This window comes from Pleurodeles waltl, chromosome 3_1, assembly GCF_031143425.1.
Source record: "Pleurodeles waltl isolate 20211129_DDA chromosome 3_1, aPleWal1.hap1.20221129, whole genome shotgun sequence".
Lineage (NCBI taxonomy): Eukaryota > Metazoa > Chordata > Amphibia > Caudata > Salamandridae > Pleurodeles > Pleurodeles waltl.
Window position 1 is genome coordinate 447,169,271 of NC_090440.1, and position 6,000 is coordinate 447,175,270.

Consider the following 6,000-nt stretch of genomic DNA (forward strand, 5'->3'; position numbering starts at 1 on the left):
CATTTTTTCCCAGGTATGTACCCACAGTACCACAGAAGACGACACCAAACACAAAACCCTTCCTGTATGTGTGTTGAGTGTAGGCCTAGCTATGTGTGACGCAGAAGTAAATGAAGCCATGTGGGCCCCTGAAATGGCGGCTGCCTGACCTCTAAACTGGGTACAATGGGATTGTGGGGTAACTGCATTGGCGTTGCACACCGTCGCAGTAGGCGGCCGTAGACCGGGGCTCAATGCTGCATTGGTTAACATAGGACCCTATGGGTCCCAGGAGCCAATGAACAGGTGCCCAGGCGGTGATGATACGCACCACCGCGGACGTCACCGCCGCGGACGTCACCGCCATTTTCTATCTGTTCAATCACTAGATACCTGATCTTCGACAGGAGAGGACCTACACTGCAAGTGCTGCTGTGACCTCGGTCTGGAAGAGACAATGGCTGCTGGGTCTGGGGAAAGGGCCCCTGCCTTCACTGCTCAGGAATTGGAGAAACTGGTAGACGGGGTCCTCCCCAGTACACGCTACTCTACGGTCCTCCAGACCAACAGGTTAGTACACAGGGAGCACGTTGTATGGGCTAGGCCGGGGTGGAGAGGGCTGGTTGTAAGAGGGAAGCGGGCAGAGTTCAGGGAACATTAATGCATGTGAATGAATGGGCCACATGGCTAGAGTAGGGAAGGGGGCCACTCACATCGACGGTGCAGTTGGTAATTACTTCTCTTCTTCCCTTGTGCATGTCATGTAGGTCAGCGCCCACCAGAAGAAGGACATTTGGCGTGCCATCGCCAAGGACGTCCGGACCCTGGGGGTCCACCAGAGACGGGGCACCCACTGCCGGAAAAGATGGGAGGACATTCGGCGCTGGAGGAAGAAGACGGCGGAGGCTCAGCTGGGGATGGCCGCCCAATGTGGGAGGGGTGCCCGTCGCCCCATGACCCCCCTGATGTTCAGGATCCTGGCGGTGGCATACTCGGAGTTGGATGGGCGCTTGAGGGCATCACAGCAGACACAAGGGGGTGAGTACACTCTCAATCTACGGACTTTGCGCGCAGTGGAGGTGTCTGGGTGGCGGAGGAGGCCCGTGGGTGTACCTAGGCCAGGCAGAAAAACGTAGACTAGGCCCCTCCGTAATGCAGGCCATGTGGCACTCCACCCCTCCGCAGTAGAGTGCCAAGTACAGGTATAGATGCACCTGTGGCATCCATGTGTGCAGATGTCCACCATAGCCATGTAGGCCAGATCCCAGAAATTGCATCTGCAGAGGCCAGTAGTGCAGGGGGCTGCTGTGTCTGTATTGTCTGCCAACGGTAGCGGTATGCCATGCACTCAACCTGTCTATCTTCTGTCCCCCCCCCTTTTTGTGGTCTCCCTGTTCTTTTTTGCATCAGCATCATCAGGCGGAGGTACAGTGGCACCAGAGCACGAGGGAGCTGCATCCCACATGGCCATGGAGGGCCACACCACGGACTCAGAATGCGCCAGTTGGACGGAGGGCAAGGGGAGCTTCAAGTCGGCCACTGGATCACCAAGCAGCGACACGGACTCGTCCGCCGATGTGAGCTCCCTTGTGGTGGCGGCACCATCTGTGCGCCCTACTTCTACAGGTACAGCCGCCACCTCCCCTACCAGCACCGCCCTCCCAGCAGCCCCTCAGCGTTCACCCCGTGCCCGCTCACCCAGGAAGGTGGGCATCACCTTCGCCCCAGGCACCTCTACCCTGCCCCAGTCACCCCTGCTGCCCTCAGTGAGGAGGCCATTGACCTCCTCAGGTCACTCACTGTTGGGCAGTCTACCATTGTGAATGCCATCCAGGGTGTAGAAAGGGAGTTGCAACACGGTAATGCATTCCTGGAGGGCATTCATTATGGTCAGGCTGTCCTTCAGCGAACCCTGCAATCTCTGGCCTCAGCACTGATGGCAGCCATTGTCCCTGTGTCTAGCCTTCCCCCTCCAACCTCCTCCACCCAGACCCAATCCCCTGTACCCCAGCCCATCCCAAGCACACCCTGCAGACCAGCATGCACACAAGTCAACACACAATGGAAGCTCAGGCAAACATAGGCACCACACAACCCACAGGCACACACAGAAGCATCACCCACATGCAGACACAGCAACATCCACTGCCTCCACTGTGTCCCCCTCCTCCTCTTCTCCCTCCTCCCTCCCAGTGTCGTCGACACTCTCACCTGCATGCACTACATCTACAGGCACCAGGACTCGCACCAGAACACCCAGCACCACACCCCGCTCACCTGCACTCACCACCTCCACTCCCATTTACACGTCCCCTGTGTCCTCTCCCAGTGTGTCCGTGACGCCCCCTCCCAAATACACAAACGCGGGCACCCACACACCCAACATCCATCCACCTATCGACAGCCTCCAGTACCTTCACATGCACCCAAAACACCTAAAGTGACACCTCCTACAACCACCTCCTCTTCCTCCACTCCCAGGCCCCCTCAAACTACCCATCCCAGTGTTCGTCAGAAACTGTCCCTCTGTAAAGTTGACCTTTTTGCCCCCCCCTCCAATTCACCAGTCCCGTCGTAGCGCCTCAGCCAAAAAGCCTCCAATACCAGTGGTGCCTGTTCAAGGTGTGTGGAGTGCACCGGCCACCAGGGCAGGCAGTATGACCCGTAGCCAAGGCACTGGCAGCCCACCCCCTGTAAAGGCTCTGAAATTGGAAAGTGGCTGACGGGGCCCTGTGAAGACTCCTGGAGGCAAAACAACTCACAGGGGGCCCAGGGGGATTGCAGAGTCAGCTGTGACTCCTCCAAAGGTGGGGAAGGGCCAGAGGAAGTCTGCACAGCCTGGTGTGAGCATCACGGCGGAGAAGGGCGGCATCCTTCTCGGCGGTCGGGACGCCACCGCCAGCACCGTCGTCACTGGTCCGGAGACCACCGCCAGAGTCATTGCCCAGGAGGGCCCAAGTATCGTCACTGGTCAGGAGACCACCGCCACGGCCGGAGTCATTGCCCAAGAGAGCCCAAGTATCGTCACTGGTCAGGAGACCTCCGCCACCGCCGGAGTCATTGCCCAGGAGGGCCCAAGTATCGTCACTGGTCAGGAGACCACCGCCGGAGTCATTGCCCAGGAGGGCCCAAGTATCGTCACTGGTCAGGAGACCACCGCAACCACCGGAGTCATTGCCCAGGAGGGCCCAAGTATCGTCACTGGTCAGGAGACCACCGCCAGAGTCAGTGCCCAGGAGGGCCCCGGCTGCCACAGCCCCGCTGGGCAATGAGGGAACGTCATGCCACACACCAATGCCCAGTCCAGGGAATGTCATGCCACACACCAATGCCCGTTCCAGAACCGCCATGGCAAAGCACCGCTGAACAGTCCAGAGACCGCCATGGCAAAGCACCGCTGAACAGTCCTGAACCGCCATGGCAAAGCACCGCTGAACACTCCAGAGACCGCCATGGCAAAGCACAGCTGAAAAGTCCTGAACTGCCATGTTAAAGCACTGCTGAACAGTCCAGAGACCGCCATGGCAAAGCACCGCTGAACAGTCCATAGACCGCAATGGCAAAGCACCGCTGAACAGTCCTGAACCGCCATGGCAAAGCACCGCTGAACAGTCCAGAGACCACCATGGCAAAGCACCGCTGAACAGTCCAGAACCGCCATGGCAAAGCACCGCTGAACAGTCCAGAGACCGCCATGGCAAAGCACCGCTGAACAGGGCATGCACCGGGAAAGAATGAAAAGACCGCCACATCAAGCATCGTCATCCCATGTGCAGCTGGGACAGTGACGGGACAGGAACTTTCACGGGGAGAATAATCCAGTCTAGGCACCAGTCCCCCTCCAGAGCCAGTGGAGGCTGTTATCTACTTGCGAAACTGCGGCTTTGCACTCCACAGGATGGTACAGTGGCAAGCCACCCACTGTAGAGACTTGCGAGACTGTGGCTTTGGTGTTATGTATTATGACACACATCTCGGAATCCGCCGAAATTCAGACACCCACACAAGTCCGCCACACCAAAGGTCAGTGATAAACTGGCAAAAACAATTGCTCCACCTCCACGCCAACAGAAACACGCCCATGCTATTACGACCCACGAATCCACGCGGCGGTCTTTCAACCGCGGTATTCCATTGGCGGTACACACCGCCACGCTCAAAATACACACACATCTCCAAAACACCACCACATTGGACCATTCAAAATACACACACCTGATACACATTCAAACAACACTCCCACACACCCAACACAATATAAAACCCACACCCACATCACCCACAAACCCTTACCACCAGAAATTTAGACGAAGGCCAGAGAGAGAGCACAGCAAAGACAACCCCACCATACAGAGGCACACAACACCATCACCCACACAACATCCATGCACAAAACACCACACATCACTACACATCACCACACACATCAACACTCACACCGCCCCACACATCACACACACCACCCCATGGTACGCCAAAGACACCCCCGCTTTTCTGAGGAGGAGCTCCGGGTCATGTTGAAGGAAATTGTCCGGGTAGAGCCACAGCTATTTGGCTCACAGGTGCAGCACACATCCATAGCCAGGAAGATGGAGCTATGGCGCAGAATAGTGGACATGGTCAACGCTGTGGGACAGCACCCAAGAAATCGGGAGGACATCAGGAAGAGGTGGAACGACCTACGGGGGAAGGTGCGTTCAACGGTCTCCAGGCACAACATCGCAGTTCAGCGGACTGGCGGCGGACCCCCACCTCCTCCCCCACAACTAACAACATGGGAGGAGCAAGTCTTGACCATCATGCATCCAGAGGGCCTCGGAGGAGTCGGTGAAGGAATGGACACTGGTAAGTCAAATCTTAACTATCATATCCCCCACCCTAACTGCATGCTATCACACCCTCCCACCCTCACACCCTCCCCTATCACCCCAACAGCTCACTAATATACTAATAACACAAACTACACATCCCAACACCAAGCCCTGCATGACACAACTAAGCATGGACACCCATCACGAAAGCATGGCCACTGCACATACCCATAACAACCCCCTAACCATCATCACACAAGCCCCCACACAGGAATGCTTGCACTGGGGTACACACACACCCACCCATTGCACACCATCACACACACACATGCAATAATCATGCTCTTATGCCCCTGAAGGATCACGAAGGACCGTCACCACACCGGAGGGTCCAGACAACTCCACTCCACCCACAGAAGAGGCCCACAGTGACGATAGCAGCTCTGCCCTACTGGAGCCTGATGACCAGCCCGGACCATCGTGGGCCTTGGGACAGTCGGTTCCCCTTGCACAGGCACAGCCTAACACTGACCTTCCACCCTCTGGTAACACCAGCACAGCACCCACCCAGCGGGCCCAAACCTCCGTACCCAGGACAGGTCAATGAGCTGTGTGTCCACCACTACAGAGAACCCAGGATAACCCACCATCCCAACAACAACAGGGACCTGGGGGCAGTGGTAGTGGGCACACGGTCCAGGGGACGGAGGCACAGGAACACAGGGGAACTGGGAGGGCTGCTGTGCGACAGGGGGCGGACAGGCCAAGGGAACCTACTCTCCACGAGGCCCTATCCTCCATCATGGGAGCATACCACCACTCCCAGGAGACGATGGCGATGGTCCTGGTCAAGTTTTAGGAGACCCAGCGCCTGCAGGAGGACCAGTATTTGGGGATCAGGGAGGAGCTCAGGACCATGAGCTCCGCCTTGGGCACCATCGTAGGGGTGCTGAAGGACATACAGCAGACCATGAGGGACACCGTGGCACTCCAAGGGGCCCCTGACACTAGCATGGACGATGAACTGCCCACCACCTCCGCCGGCGCTAGTGAACAGGACACCTCGCCACAGGACCACCACACCAGCACCCCACCCCCTACACACGGAGAACCACCCCGCAAGCGGTCCCTGAGATCCCGGAACAGGACAGAGCAAGATGGGAAGACCCCCGCCAGGAAATGAGACCACCCTGATTGTGCCCCCACTGTC